The sequence below is a fragment of the Chiloscyllium punctatum genome, chromosome 1, assembly GCF_047496795.1.
Source record: "Chiloscyllium punctatum isolate Juve2018m chromosome 1, sChiPun1.3, whole genome shotgun sequence".
In the NCBI taxonomy this organism is placed as follows: domain Eukaryota; kingdom Metazoa; phylum Chordata; class Chondrichthyes; order Orectolobiformes; family Hemiscylliidae; genus Chiloscyllium; species Chiloscyllium punctatum.
This window is the reverse complement of record NC_092739.1, coordinates 138,728,608-138,745,583: the sequence shown is the minus strand read 5'-3', so window position 1 is coordinate 138,745,583 and position 16,976 is coordinate 138,728,608. Positions and strand designations below refer to the sequence as shown.

General features: G+C 44.4%; 1 long non-coding RNA gene across 4 annotated transcripts in view; it reads right to left on the bottom strand.

The window, feature by feature from the left end:
- Positions 1-16,976, bottom strand: part of LOC140480504 (uncharacterized) — a 232,971-nt gene that overhangs the window by 154,334 nt on the left and 61,661 nt on the right. For 3 of the 4 annotated variants that reach the window (XR_011961318.1, XR_011961321.1, XR_011961317.1), the window contains exons 1-2: positions 6,628-6,773; positions 308-500 (exon numbers count right to left, since the gene is read on the bottom strand). This is a non-coding gene — a long non-coding RNA (uncharacterized lncRNA). Of the gene's footprint in view, positions 1-307; positions 501-6,627; positions 6,774-16,976 lie in introns of those variants that run through there. The other variant, XR_011961322.1, reaches the window with a different exon arrangement.

Sequence of the window (16,976 nt, the reverse complement as noted above, 5' to 3'; positions counted from 1 at the left end):
ACTTGGATCTTTGGTTATTAAGGAAGAAGATTTTCTTTGGCCCATCTCCAGCTATTATTTTAGTAACATGCTCAGAGTTCACACCATAGGCCAAAGGCCCGGGGCCCACTTTCAAATGAGCTAAAATACAGTGAGTTGTAGCATTTTGTCTTAACACACATTGAAAACTCCAAAACCAAAGCAAAATACTGTGGATGCTGGAAATAAGAAATTGAAAACAGAAATTTACAAATGCTACAAATACCACAATATGATGCTTTTATTTTCCTGCTTAATCCACTGACAGTCCTCTTCCAGGAATGCCTACCTTGAAGAAGTTCTGCTCTTTTCACCGACAGGATTTCTGTTTAACTCTTTCAACTTCATTTCTTTCGCTTTCCCTCTAGGTGTTTGATAAGGTATTTATCGAAACTGATTCTCACAGCCACAGCTCCTTGCACAGTGACTGCCTCTGGGTCCAACATTACTCCACCTGGAGTTCCAGCCTTCCTGTTTTGAACCTGCCCAAGATATCGCCGAGACACAAAACATTATTCTGACTGCTGTTCACACCGCATCCTTGGATGCACACTACAATAATAAGTTGGTTGTCTTTGCCTGATGCAGGCTCAATAGACAGAAGGATCTCTTTCAGGGCTGGACACCTCCAAGACTCTACGACAGGCACCACCACATGTACATAGTTGACCTCGCCCGCCATCAGAACCAACCCACCTTATTGCAAAGCTGAGTTCTAAAGAGGAGTTGAAACATTAACTCTGTTTCTCTATCCTGCCAGACCTGCAGAGTTTCTCCAGCACTTTGTTTCAGATTTCCAGCAGCTGCAATTTGCTTCTGTCTCAAAGTTGTCCCTGGTCCACAGTTTTATTTCATCCTCTGCCCCTTCTGGTGCTTCAGGTTAAAACATCTTTTTTTCACTTCAGTTATTAAGGAACCAGTTCCAAAGAAAAATCAATTCAGTTTCTGCCTCCACAGATACTACCAGACCTACTAAGAATTTTTGGGACTTTACGTCTGAATTATTGAAGGCTTCTGTGTCAGGCTTTGTAAATAGCCTTTACTAGCAGCATCAGTTACATCCTCTTCTGTTGCTGTGATGGGCCAATAGAATATTAAAAGGGTTTGTTTGTAATGTTAATTATTGAAAGTTAAATGTGTCAACATGAACAGATTCTTCGATCCTTGATTGCATTCAATATTCAGACCACCAGGTGGCTCTGCAGCAACACGTGAACAAGAAGGATACAGTGTGAAGAGAAACGACTTTGGAATATTTGTTATTCATTCTTCCTGACACTACTAATTTTGATCATACTTCAGTGGACAGACCACTAGCTGCACTCACCCCACCCACAGCAATAACTGCAATGAAGGTTATACGTGTCGCTGACGGCATCTCCTTTCTTTTGACCTTTGACCCACGTCATCCTGGCCCACTCTGGCTGACTAATGGGAGGATAGTGGGAGGGTGTGCTGACTATGTGTCATCTTCACTGAGATAGATTTTTGCAGGGCCTGAGGCCTATTCTCCATTCCTCCCGCTGCTGAGATTCTGTACCATCTGAAGGAGACCCTGTCTCCCTGAAATTCCCATCCCATGAAAATGTTTTAGTTTCTAGGGGGAGAGGGGGTCAAGTAGATTCACTGCATTGCTATCCACTGAGGAGATTTTTGTGTCCTGGGGGCAGATTGAAACTCCTCTTGTCACTTTGCTGCCATAGCCTTGATATAATTCTTTTGCTCCTCCCCATTATACTTCTGTTCCAGCTCCATTTCTTCCGAATCACTTTACCATCTTCTTTGTCCCTTCCCTATCCCTGCTCACCTTTGCCAATTTTCCACCTTTCCCTTATCACCAACCCCCCTTCATTTTTCTCTCCCAGTCTAGGATCAGAGGACGTGATCTCAAAATGAGGCATCACACGTCTATAGAGTCATAGAATAATAGAGACTTACAGTTTAGAAACAGACCCTTCAGTCGAACTCACCCAGGCCAACCAGATTTCTTAACTTAATCCAATTCCATTTGCCAGCATTTGACCACATTGCTCCAAACCCTTCTTATTCATATACCCATCCAGGTGCCTTTTAAATGTTTCAATTATACCAGCCTCTACCACCTTCTTTGACAGGTCATTCCATACATACACCACCTTCTGTTTGAAAAGGTTGCCCTTTCGGTCACTTTTAAATCTTTCACCTTTCGCCTTAAACCTATGCCCTCTAGTTTGGACTCCCCTAACCGAGGGAAAAGACCTTGTCTATTTACCCTATCCATACCCCTCATGATTTTATAAACCTCTATAAGGTCACCCCTCAGCCTCTGATGCTCCAGGGAAAACAGCCCCAGCCTATTCAGCCTCTCCCTGTAGCTCAAACCCTCCAATCTTAGCAACATCCTTGTAAATCTTTTCTGAACCCTTTCAAGTTTAACAACATCTTTCTTATAGCAAGGAGACCAGAAATGCCCACAGTATTCTAAAAGTGACCTAACCAATGTCCTGTACAGTCTCAATATGCTATCCCAACTCCTACACTCAATACACTGACCAATGAAGGCAAGTATACCAAATGTCTTCTTCACTATCTTGTCTACCTGTGACTTCACAAGGAAGAAATTCTTCTCTCACAGTGTAGTGAATTCTTCACTGCAGAGAGCTGTTGAGACTGGTTGTTAAATATGTTCAAGGCTGAGAGACAGATTTTTAAATTTGTAAGAGAATCGAGGGTTACAGGGAAAAGTAGATTTGTGGATTATCAGGCCAGCCATGATGTCATTGAATGGCAGGTCGGACTTGATGGACTGATTCGCCTATTTCTGGTCCTACATCTTATGGTGCCCCCTCATCGTTTCACCTTGACACAGGCTCAACCGCTTTCCCCCTTGTCTTTCTACCCCTCTGCCTCAACCCCTCTATTTCACCCCTTGTTTGACCACCCCCGCACAATGTTTTTCCTCTCTCCCTTGTTCCTTACCTAACTTTAACCCAACTTTCCCTAACCTCAATGTGACCTCGATGATGCACTTGGATTTCCCTCCCAATGGGAGTGATGTACAGGTAATGAAAGGATGTATTTATGAAGAATGGGCATTTGTTATCTTTTCGTCTGTTAATCTTAACAACCACTTTAAATCTTATGTTGTGTCATCACTCCTGATTATTTGCTCTTTTACTTTTGAATAAACTTGTTTGACAGTTTAAGTCACAATCTGATGTTTTGTTGCGTTTCGAAGTCAAGGAGGATTAGCTGAGGGTATGTAGTAAAACCAGTCAAACAAAATAGAGCAAGGTGGGTTTTGCTTTTTCATAATTTTTCTGATATAATTGAGCAAGTGAAAGAATTCTCCACTATGTAGCGAGTGAGGGTCCATCTGCAGGAATTGCTGAATGCAAACAAACATCTAAGAGAAATAATTAAAACTCCAACAAAACCTCAGCAATCTTTTAAAATAATTCCTTATTTGTTTGTAGCATATCAAAGTCTATACCACATTTGGTACAAGACTATCAAGTAAGATTCTCTTTAGGTTAACATAGAGGTTCAGTCAGCAGTTAGGAAGGAAATACAATGTTAGCATTCATTTCAAGTGGGCTAGAATACAAGAACAGAGATATACTGCTGAAGCTGTATAATGGTCTGGTTAGACTGCATTTGGAAATTTGTGACCAGTTTTGGGCCCTGTATCTGAGGAAGGATGTGTGATGTTGGAGGGGTCCAGAGGATGTTCATAAGAATGATCCCAAGATGCAGGGCCTGTCAAATGAGGAGTGCTTGAGCACTCTGGGTCCGTACTCATTAGAACTGAGAAGAATGAGGGGAATCTGTTTGAAACTTACAGAATAATGAGAGGCTGGGTAGAGTGGAAATGGAGAAGATGTTTCCATTGTAGGACAGACTAAGACCTGAGGGCACAGCCTCAGAGTGAGGGGACAACCCTTTAGAATTGAGATGAGGAGGAATTTCTTCAGCCAGACAGTGGTTAAGCTGTAGAACATATTTTTGCAGAAGGCAGTGGCGAACATTGAGTGTCTTTGAGACAGTGATAAGTAGGTAATTGATTGGCAAGGGAACCAAGAGTAACTGGAGGGAGGCAGGAGAATGGGGTTGAGAAACATATCTGCCATGATTGAATAAGAGAGCAGTCTTGATGGCTCCGATATCATCTGGTTGCATTGTCTTAATATAACTGGTCAAATATCTTGTGCCTTTCCCCAGTCTAAGGCAAATCTATTCTGGATATAAATTGGTCATCAAGATCACTTGATGACAAGGACAGCAATTATATAACAACAAGTTAATGGGACCTCGACTTCCAGACCAAAAATTTGATGAATACATTTGTACCTGATTTGACTAGCACTAGATAAGAGGAAATCAGGGAGCAAGTCTGACTTTAGGAGGACACAATCCACCATTCTTTAACATGCTGAGTCCCCAGCACATTGTGACAGCCTCCTGGAGGTCACGTTAAACCATAAGACTCAGTTGCCACCAAAGTTGATAGGTTGTTAAGAAGCCATATGTTGGTTTTAATTAGCAGGGGTTTGCATTTAAGAGTCATGAGGTTATGCTGCAGCTCTATAAAACCCTGGTTAGACCACACTTGGAATTCTGTGTTCATTTCGGGTCACCTCATTATAGAAGGGAGGTGGAACTTTGGAACGGGTGTAGAGGAGATTTACTAGGATGCTACCTGGATTGGAGAGCACGTCTTATGGAGAAAGGTGGAGGGAGCTAGGGTTTTTCACATCGGAACAAAGAAGGATGAGAGGTGACTTGATAGAGGTGTACAAAAAGATGAGAGGCATAAATAGAATGGATAGACAGAGGCAGAAATGGCTATCACGAGGGGCATAATTTTAAGGTGATTGGAGAAAAGTTTAGGGGAGATATCAAAGGTAGGTTCTTTACAAAGAGAGTGGTGGGTGCATGGAATGCATTGCAAGCAGTGGTGGTGGAGTCAGATACATTAGGGACATTTAAGCGACTCTTGGATAGGCATATGGATGACAGTAAAATGAAGGGTATGTACGTTAGTTTGATCTCAGAGTAGGATATCAAGCTAGTACAACACTGAGGGCCAAAGGGCCTGCACTATGCTGTACTATGTATAGGAGCAGAATTAGGCTATTTGGCCCATTCAGTTTCTCCACCATGGCTGATGTGTTTCTCAACCCCAATCTCCTGCCCCATAAACCTCGATCTCTTACCAATCAAGAACCTATCTATTTCTGTCTTGAAGCCACTCAATGACTTGGTCTCCACAGCCTTTTGCGGTAATGAATTCCACAGATCCTTCACCCCTGGCTGAAGAAATTCCTCCTCATCTGAATTCTAGAGGCTTGTCCATTTACACAGAAGCTGTGCCCCTGGGTCCTAAAAAGTGGAGAGACTTCCACAAGACTCTCCTGCTTATGGAAATATGTTTCATGGGTTCCCTCTCCTAACCCGAGGGTGTTTGTTTTCCTGCCTGTGCACCGAAAATGACCAGGATTCACACTTTTAATTGTTTTAATGTTCTAATTTAGCAATGAAATGAAAGGCATCATTGTTGGCATTATCTTGGCAGTAGTGCAATAACAATGGAGAAAATGAGATTAGATTAGATTCCCTACAGAATGAAAACAGGCCATTTGACCCAACAAGTCCACACTGACCCTCTGAAGGATAACCCACCCAGACCCATTCCCCTACCCTATATTTACCCCTGAGTTATGCACCGAACACTATGGACAATTCACCTGACCTGCACATCTTTGGATTGTGTGAGGAAAGCGGAGCACCCGGAGGAAACCCACACAGACAGAGGGAGAATGTGCAAACTCCACACAGACAGTCACCAGAGGCGGGAATCGAACCTGGGTCCCTGTCACTGTGAGGCAGCAGTGTGAACCACTGAGAAATGATATGTTTTGCTCAGACAGTGTGGTACTTTCTTAACTATTCACTTTTAATTTAAAAGTATTCACTGTTCAAGGTACTGTGATGAAGAAATCATCAACAAATCTGATTAAAAAGTTTGGGTGGTGTGGGGGAAATGAAGTATATCAAGAACTTGCTACAATGGAACAATGCGCCTGGTCCTTGTTAAAGAAAAAGCCTTTCTCCCTTTTATTGGGGAGGGTGCAGTTTTAATAGAAAAGGGCTGACAGGGGCTGGGGGCCTATGGAGGTAATCCTCTTTATGTTCACTTATCCCGTCAAAGGATCTTCAATCCTTTTAATGTGTGGAAATATGTCAAAATTCTTGAAGACTGGGCAGTTTTCATGGGTTTTTAATCTCATCCCAATTTCCTGCTGGGCGCCTGCAGATTCCTGGAGATAATCTCAACACCTCGGCTTGAACCCTCAGGCTTGTCGTTTACCGGCAAATGCTAATCTGTTCTGCTGTAGCTTGCTAGAGCAAACACTATTAGAATAAAAGTCAGCTTTGTCTCCCTTGCACTGAATTACCTGTAGCATGTTGAGAAAACATAAGTGGCATTCTTGCTAAAAAAAGAGGCTTGACAGATATGTGGTTAAACTATTCGTCCTGAGCCCTGTGCATGAAGGCGGTCTTAGAAAGGAGCTAAAAAAATCTAATTTACAAACATTTCCGTGGGGACTAAATATACTACGAACTTACTGCCTGCAGTTTGTACTGGTTTAATCATTGAATCAGGCCGTGGGTTTGATTGGAAAGATCCTGATGCTGCTGTTGCCTGAAAGCTCACTGGAAACGTCAGCGAGAAACTTTCATTCTGTTGCCTTCAGCTTCATTTCTCATTGAAGTGAAGGCACGGTGTTGGTTTTGACACGCAGGCTGACCACACCCACCTCCATTTCTCGCCCACTCTCTTGACTCGTTTTGCCTGAATTATCAGGGCGTCTGCTACATGTCCAGCACCAGAGCACAGCGGTTTACTTCAGTTATACCACAGAACAGTGCAGTAAGAGGGCATTTGGCTCATTGAGTCCACACTGCCCCTCCGAAGAGCATACCAACCATTTCTAGAACGCAACTCATCCCTGTAACTCTGCATTTCCCCTGGCTAATCCACCTAACCTGCACAGCCCTGGGTAAAATCATGAGGGGCATAGATAATGTGAATTTGGGTGCTTTTTTCCCTAGGGTGGGGATTTCAATATTAGGAGGTGTATTTTTAAGGTGAGAGGAGAAAGATTTTTAAAAAGATATTAGGGGCAGCTATTTTATACAGAGGTTGGTTCATGTGTGGAATGAACTGCCAGAGGAAATGGTGGGTGTGGGTCCAGTTACAATGTTTAAAGGACATTTAGATAAGTCCATGTATAAGATATGCTTGCACCAAGTTTAGTTTGGGAACATGTTCGGTGTGGACGGTTGGACCGAAGGATCTGTGTCAGTGTTGTATGACTCTGTGACACTATAACAATTGGGCAGTTTAGCATGGCCAACTCCGCTGACCTGTAATGTCTGGGAAAACTGAGCATTTACTTCTTGTTCCCACTCCACAATCCATTCCCTAGCTACCAACTCTATTTGTCACTATGCTGAGAGTACATTACACTGTTCACAATCTGGTTTGCACTTTTAATCCCTCTTTTGAGCTTCTGACCACATACTTGCGCATCACTGAGAGGGTCTATTTCCCTCTCCTCTGTAATATGACCCAATTTCACCCCTTTCTCTGTTTATCTGAGGGGGGAGCGGATGGGGTAGGAGTGAATGCAGGACAGGGGATCCACTGAGAGGAAGGGAGTGAGGACTGGGGAGGGATTGAGAATGCAAGGCATGAGTGAGAGGTTAGTGAAGGTGGGGAAGAGAGGGATGAAATGGGAATGGGGGTGTGAAAATTGGGGGAATGGGGATGGGGGAGAGAGGATGGGGAGAATGAGAATGGGGAAGTGAGGATCGATGTAATGAGGATGGGGAAAGTGGGGCCAGGTAGTGAGGATGGAGGGAGTGGGGAGGGAATGAGTGAAGACAGGGGAATGAGGTTAGGTGGGAGTGGGGATTGGGAGAATGAGAATGGGGGCGTGACAGTCGGGAAATGAGGACAGGGTGAGGAGTGAGGATAGGGTCTGGACTCTAGTGAGGAGTAAGTACAAGAGAGTGGGGTGAGTGAGAACGTGGGAGACTGTGAAAGTCTGAAAGAACCCCTCCACCTTCCCCCCACCCCCAACATAGTAATCAATTACATTGATTAGTAATTTTTGTTCAGACCAGTGAAAGGCCTAAACATTAAACTTGGCACCAGGATTCAAGCAGCACTCCATCACTTCACCATTCACCTATTCATTAGTCATGGTCTCAATTAAGAGATTACATTCGTGTTTAAAGGATTTTTCAGTCATGGTTTTGTCCTCTCCTCTGCTCAGGGGGAGGCATGATTGAACGATCGTGGCCCACTGAGACTCTTCATATGTGAGGCCCAGTAGGTCAGTGAGAGTGTCTGGGCAATCCCATTGGCCATGCAGCCCACTCCTGCACTTTCACCACTGCTCATACACTGCCCGATACCAGCCACGGTCCCTGGACAGCAGCAGCAAGAACACCAGCTGATTTCTCTCATCCTCCTTAGCCCAAGGCACTGACTCTAAGCTGCAGCTAAACAAACAGCGCTTAAACTGTGCTGAAAAGCATTACACATCGTTGGTGTGTCACTGCAGCAAGGGTAACACATGCAACTTTTGGGATCCTTAAAAAAATAAGTATGTGTTGAATATTTTGTGAGGTCACTGGGCGAGGAATTTGATTGCAATTCAAGAATGTGGCATTTGGGCGTATGTTCTTTCCTCATTGATTGAGCCATGCAGCCAGCACAGGCTGTGAGTCTATTTGGGAGAGCAGCAACTCTGGCCTTGCTGACATCCTTTAAAGGTAGTCAATTCCTGAAGGAATTATACACTCACTCTGCAGGCAGAAAGGAAGGTATTCAAAGAAACCCATAAGGAAGAAGAAAGAATTAAAATCTATGCTGTCGTAATGATGGACTATAATCCTGAATTACTTATGGATATATTGAACTTCTAAACAAAACATAATCTTAAAAAAAGACCTACAAGCCTAGAATGGCTGATAATGTTAATCCTGAAAATTGAATCCACTGATGGCTAAAAGTCCTTGCCTGATCCATTGAATGTCAACATGTGACGTATCAAGGAAACTTCAAACAGACAGACTTAAAAGGAGTAGATGCAAGGCAAAACCTCAGCAGAAAAGCCTGTGGTTTATATCTCAGACAGTGAGATATGAGTTGAAGACATATTTGTGTTTTATTGTGGCAGAAATACTCAGAAGCAGAGATTACAAATCGTTGCAGCATTAGTCTCAGTGTACCAATGGCCTGATGTATTAGTGCGAGCCGAAGTGCTGTAAAGGTCACAGCTTGAGAACATCAAATGGACATCCCTGCACTGCAGGTAAAGAATAGCTCTCTCTTGCCTTGTACACTAGGCGCCAGGCAAGTCAGTTAAGTCACCATCAAAGAAATCAGGTCAAAAACCAGAGTCAAGGTCTCAAAACCAATGTCAGTGTTACTGGTTTCATCCAGCTTAACAACCAGAACATTCACCACCTGTTCTTCATAGAACTCAGAGATTAACTCCTCTACCTTTTTAACTGTTATCTTTTTGCTCAATTCATGTTTCTAACCTGTGTTTCTGTTAATGATGCTTTACTATCTTTTCTCACATTTAACAAATAAATTAACTAAGTACAGACAGGTTCCTTTCCCTCCCTTTAAAACAAAGTAGACAAACAGGAAGCTTGGAGAACACAGCAAGCCAGACAGGAGGTGGAGAAGTCAAAGTTTCAGGTATAACCTTTCTTCAGGAATAACTGCATTCAGGTTGGGAAATGTATCCACAAGGGAAATCCTTTTCAAATTAACTTTGTTGCGAACAATCAAGAAAGGAGTCGAAATAAAGATGGTAGTTTCACCTAAATGGGGTGGACCCTGTAACCCTGCATTTCCCATGGCTAACCCACCCAGCCTATACATTCCTGAACACCATGGGCAATGTAGCATGGCCAATCCACGTGACCCGCACATCTTTGGACTGTGGGAGAAAACCAGAGCACCCAGAGGAAACCCACGCAGACACGGGGAGAAACCCCACACAGGTGGTTGCCTGAAGCTGGAATTAAACTTTCGATCCTGGAGCTTTGAGGCAGCAGTGCTAACCCCTGAGTCACCGTGCTGCCCCAATTGCTTGTAGTTTCTATGTTTCTATGTAAATACAGACAATTTAATGATAACAGTTGGATTGTCAAAACACCTCAGGAGCACACTCACTGACTGCCGTTGACTGCAATCAGAGGAGGTCAGGGCCATTGACACCTCTGTTACATTGAAGGAAACATGCTGCTCATTAAGGGCAGGCAGAGACTGGAGTGCTCAAGGGGGGAGGGACAGTTTAGGGCATATGCTCTTGTAAGAGCTCTGGCACTCAGGAGTGTTAGTGATCAATGCAGGCCTGTCCCTTCTCGTCTTGCTGTACAGAGAGTCTAAAACGGCTTGTTTCTCATCACTGTGAAGATGTGCTGGCAAGCAGCAACAAACCACAAACCAAGATGCTTGGTCCGAGCCACCCTGTTAAGCATCCCTCGAGAAATCTAGGCAGCAGACGTGTGAATTGAGCTCAATAACACTTTCTGGTGGCATTGTGGCTCTTCAGCTGTACCCAGTTTCCAGACAGCAGTGGTGAGCCACATCTGAAGGAGTCAGTCTTTGTTTTCTAGTAGTCAGCATACAACCTAATGGTCTCACTGGTATAAAGGAGGCACAGAGGCCTGGTGTCTGGTAAATAAATCATGACAGCTGCCAGGAAACTGTGCGCAGACCTAGGCAGCATGTGATCACAAACAAGCTGGGCATGTAGGGAGCACAGTATTTTCCTGTTAAGGCAGGAGGTGACAGGGAGCACATGAGAGTAACTTGCGCCTTAGGAACACCGCAATGTGATGAGGCCCCTCTACCCTGTTTTATTCAGTCCACAGGGTTTGGGGGTGGGTGGGTGTGGGTTGGACTTAACAGGGAAACCCAAAATGAAGAGAAGCCACCATTGTCACCTCACGCAAATTGGAATGAGCCTGTGGAAAGAGGTTGAGGACAAAGGTGACATTGATAGCCACAGGAACCACTGCTCATGGTTTACTCCAAGGTTCGGGTTGTGGCTGAAGTGATTGACAGCCGACTGGAAGCCGACTTGATGGAGTGAGGAGGTCTGACATATTTCTCCTCAGAAAGGTTGATATACGGAGACTGACTATGAGCTGGACCTCCTGCTCAGTGATGCTCATCCCCCTACTCTCCCAGTCCTCAGCAGAGGCCTCACCTTCAAGTCCCTATGTTCCCAATCTCTAGCATCTGCAGTCCTCACTTTTGCCTGCTCAGTGGCCTCTTCATTCTCTCTCACCCTCCTCCCAGAGTTTCTCCTGTCTCTATCGGTGTTCCCATCATTTCCCTTATTCCCCCACGTCTGAAGGCAGATCGAACAGCAAAGAGACTGTTGTAAAGGCAGACAGTAACATGACTGGAGGAGGTGATGTCCTCACGGTATTATCACTGGATTGTTAACCCAGGTGTTGAGCTAGAGGACATAAATCCCATCATGGCAGATATTAAATCTAATAAAAGTCAAGAATTAAGAGTTTAATGATAGCCATGAATTCATTGCTGATTGTTGGGCAAAACCTGCCTTCCTTACATGATCTGGCCTACATGTGACGCTTGTGGTTGACTCTTAACTGCTCGCTGGGGCAATTCAGGATAGGCAGTAAATGCTGGCCTAGCCAGTGATGCCTACACCCCATGAATGAGTCAAAACAAACCACCTTAATAGAAATTGGAGGTTGGTGGGGAAGGTACTGCTCTGCTGTTCTGCTACTCCTGTTCTGCTTAAGGATAGGCTGTAGTTTAAAGAGAAGTGACATAACATATTGCTGCAATGGAAAATTATTGCAAATTGTACTCTAGGGCTGACAGTAGGGTAGGTGGCACAAAGGGACCGGAAGAGAGATCTTCCAAGAGGAAACAAGAACCTACAAGAACTAGAGGGAATGGGAGGAAGTGGTGAATCTGGTTAAGTCCCTCAGGGCTGGATTTGGGGTCCTGTCAGCAGGGCCGCAGTCCATGACTCACACAACAACATTGACCCATGGTAACATCAGTCTTTCACACTGCTGAAAGTTACTAACCCAGGAACATTCTCTGCCACTCAGGACCCTGGTCTAACAACCACCTCACTCTTACCTGCCTATCAATGCTGCCATTCTCAAACCCACTGCCCCCCTCCACCCCCCCACCCCACCCCCATCTCACTGCCTCCACTGTTCAGGCAAAATAGGCACATCATCAAAAACAATGCTGCCCCCACTCTACCTTCCCCACCAGCCTCCAAATTCTGCTAAGAAGGTTTGTTTTTACTCATTCATGGGATGTACAATCGCTAACAGTTTGCCTCTCTCTCTAGCAGGGCAAGGTGACACACAGTATCCGAGAGCAGAGATTGAGCTGTGCATCCTGACTGTGACACATTCTGTACCACCCACTCTCACTGAAAACATTGTGGATTGCTGCATTTCCCTCCCTTGTTCCCTTTCTCAGTGCCCATCACCTTCTCACCCTGTCCCTTGGCATAATGAGCAAACTGCAGGAGGATCTTTTGCTTCCCACCCCACTTCCCTCATGCCAACTTTCTCCACACTGCATTCCAAGCTGTAACCTCTGAACTTCCTGACACAAGCCAGCCACAGCAACTCCAGGGAGAGAGGCACACCATGGGTCAGGAGGCCCTGTCCTTTACTCCGATGCTGCTAACCACTAGTCCAGCACTGGAAACCTACGATAGAGTCAGGATCATCACAGAGCAAGCCATCAGAGCACAAAGAGGCTGCAGTTAGGCTTAAGTATGATAGCTTGTTAATTTGTCAGCTCACTAAAAGGCAAGGTCTCATCAAGTAAGGCAGCAGAGGGCTCAGATGAAGACTGAAAGGGAATGGAGAAATGTACAGACTGAGATTCTAGATGCCCTTCCCATCAACATCAAGGATCGTGAAAGACCAAGCTCCAAGTTGGCCGAGGGCACGTTGTGGAGCTTGACCTGTCCTCATCCTCTGCTCCATTATCCTGTAGTGCCTCAGAACCAGAGGCACTGCTACTGCTGCCTCCTCCACATGTTGCACCCCTTCGACAGAACTTCCAGAGACTGACAAAGTCCTAATTAATGATAGAAGTCACCGACAGTGTGCCTGATACTATATTTTAAAAAAACAATGCAGGGCCCAACTTGCAGCTTCACCTTTGTCTTCTCTTTAGTGAACAGTGGAAAGACAACCTGTACAATTATCACCCAAATTTGGGATCCTGGGCTCATGTCAGCCAGCCGAGCTGTGTGGTAACACCAAATCAATGATCCTCCTGTGTCTGCCCTTACCCTCAGTCAATGCCATGTGGGCTACCCTGGCAGCTGCCTACAGAACGAGCCATGAGAAGTGGCAGAAAGCTTTTGTAAAACAGTGCCAGAAGAAGCAGTTCTGCATCTATAGTTGAAACCCAGAATTATTAGCCTCAAATTCAGCAGTGACAGGACTGGCATACAAAGAAACAATGGATCGATATTCACTGGAGCTCCAAAGAAGGAGAGAGTTCTTTTGGATATTCATAAACTTTTAACAGGACTAGACAGGGTAAACACAGGAAGGATGTTCCTGCTGACCAGGGAGTCCAGAACCAGGGAACATAGTTTATGGATACAGTGGTAGGTCATTTAGGACTGAGGACAGGAGAAGTTTCTTCATCCACAGAGTGATAAGCCTGTGGAATTCTCTTCCACAAAAAGCAGTTGAGACCAAAACATGGAATGTTTTCAAGAAGGAATTGGATATAGTTCTTGGAGCTAAAGGAATCAAAGAGTATGGGAGAAAGTGGGAACAGCATATTGAGTTGATTGATCAGCCATGATCATATCTTTTTTATTCATTCATGGAATCTGAGCATCAGTGACCGCACCAGCATTTATTACTGAACCCAAATTGCCCAGAGGGCAGTTAAGTGTCATAGAATATCGATTGTAGAACAGTACAGCACAGTACAGGCCCTTCGTCCCTTGATGTAATGCCAAACTTTTATCCTACCCTAAGATCATACTAATCTCCATACCCTTCATACTAATACCCTCCATGTGCCTATCTAAGAGTTGCTTACATGTCACTATCTGAGCTGAAAACGTGTTACTGGAAAAAGCGCAGCAGGTCAGGCAGCATCCAAGGAGCAGGAGAATCGACATTTCGGGCATGAGCCCTTCTTCAGGAATCATGCCCGAAACGTCGATTCGCCTGCTCCTTGGATGCTGCCTGACCTGCTGTGCTTTTTCCAGCAACACATTTTCAGCTCTGATCTCCAGCATCTGCAGTCCTCACTTTCTCCACTAATGTATCTGACTCTACTACCACCCCTGGCAGTGCATTCCACACACCGACCACTGTCTGTGTAAAGAACCTACCTCTAACCTCGCTGACCTACCCCTAAACTTTCCTCTAATCACCTTAAAATTATGCCCCCTCATTATAACTATTTCTGCCCTGGGAAAAAGTATATGACTATTCACTCTATCTACACCTCTCATCATCTTGTACACCTCTATCAAGTCATATCTCATCCTTCTTCACTCCAGTGAGAAAAGCCTTAGCTCCTTCATCCTTTCTTCATAAGACATGCCCTCCAGTCTGGGCAGCATCCTCTACACCATCACTAAAGTTTCCACATCTTTCCTATAATGAGGTGACCAGAACTGAACACAATATTCCAAGTGTGGTCTAACCAGAGCTCTATGGAGCTGCAGCAGAACCTTGTGACTCTTAAATTCAATCCTCCTGCTAATGAAAGCCAACAGCCCATAATCCTTAACAACCCTATCAACTTGGGTGGCAACTTTGAGAGATCTATGGACATGGACCCCAAGATCTTTCTGTTCCTCCACACTGCCAAGAATCCTGCCTTTAACCCTGTATTCTATATTCAAATTCAATCTTCCAAAGTTAATCACTTCACACTTTTCTAGGTTGAACTCCATCTGTCTCTTCTCAGCCCAGTTCTGCACTCTGTCAATGTCCAGTTGCAGCCTACAACACCCCTCCACACTATCCACAACACCACTAACCTTTGTTTCATCAGCAAACGTACTAACCCACCCTTCCACTTCTTCATCCAAGTCATTTATAAAAATTACAAAGAGCAGAGGTCCCAGAACAGGTCCCTGCAGAACACCACTGGTCACCAATCTCCAGGCTGAATACTTTCCATCTACTATTACCCTCTGTCATCTATGGGCCAGCCAATTCTTTATTCAAACAGACAGGTTTTCCTGTATCCATGCCTCCTTACTTTCTGAATGAGCCTACCATGAGGAACCTTATCAAATGTCTTGCTAAAATCCATATACACCAAATCCACTGCTCTACCTTCATCAATGTGTTTTGTCACATCCTCAACAAATTCAATAAGGTTTGTGAGGCATGACCTGCCCCTCACAAAGCCATGCTCACTTTCTCAAATCAAACGGTTTTTCCAAGTAATCATTAATCCTGTGTCTCAGAATCCTCTCCAATAATTTGCCCACTACTGACATAAGACTGACTGGTCTGTAATTCCCAAGGTTATCCCTATTCCCTTTCTTGAATAAGGGAATAACATTTCCCACTCTCCAATCATCTGGCACTATTCCAGCAGACAGTGAGGATGCAAAGATCATTGTCAAAGGCCCAGCAAATTCTTCCCTCGCTTCCCATAGTAATCTTGGGTATATCCTATCTGGCCCAGGGGACTTATCTATCTTTATGTTTTTCAAAATTTTCAGCCCATCCTCCTTCTTAACATCAACCTGTTTTAGCATATCAACCTGTTACATGCTGTCCTTGCTAATGACAGGTTTCCTCTCTGTAGTGAATAATGAAGCAAAGTATTCATTAAGGACCTCCCCTACCTCCTCTGACTCAAGGCACAAGTTGCCTGCACTATCCCTGATTGGCCCTACCCTCACTCTGGCCATTCTCTTGTTCCTCACTTTAGTGTAGGATGCCTTAGGGTCTTCCTTACTTCTACCTGCTAAATATTTCTCATGGTCCCTTCTACCTCTCCTAAGTAAATTCTTCATTTCCTTCCTGATGACCTTGTAGTAACCCTCTAAAGCCCTGTCCAATCCTTGCCTCCTCAACCTTAAGAATACTTCCTTCTTCCTCTTGACTAGATGTTCCACATCCCTTGTCATCCTAGATTCCTTCCCCCTACCATCCCTTCCTTGCCTCAGTGCAACAAACCTATCCAGCACTGTCAGCAAGTACTCCCTAAACAACCTCCACATTTCTGTCATGCATTTCCCTTGAGAACATCTGCTCCCAATTTATGCTTCACAGTTCCTACCTAATAGCATTGTAATTCCCCCTCCTCTAATTAAATATTTTCCCATACTGTCTGTACCTATCCCTCTCCATGCATATAGTAAAGGTCAGGGAATTGTGATCACTATCACCGAAATGCTCTCCCACTGTGGGATCTCACACCTGGCCTGGTTCATTGCCAAGCACCAAATCCAGCATGTCAACCACATTGCTGTGGGTCTGGTGTTGCATGTAGGCCAGACCAGGTAAGGACCTTCCTTATTTTTTCCAGAAATCAGTAATGGTTTCATGGCCATCATTAAACTCCTAATTCCATATATCTATTGAATTGTAATTCCACCATCTATCATGGCAGCATTTGAACACAGGTCCACCCAACATTCCCAGGATCTGTGGATTAATAGCCTAGTGATAATACCACTAGGCCATCACTTCATAACGAATCAGAATAATGGGCTGAATGATTTCTGATTTCCCTAAAATGGTGGTTACATTGAAACAGAGTTCAAGTTGGTGTTTTTAGGTTGTGAAAACAGACAGTGCTGGTTAAATTCAGCAGATCTGGCATCATCTGTGGAGAGAGAAATATAGATAGTGTTTCTTCAAGTTCA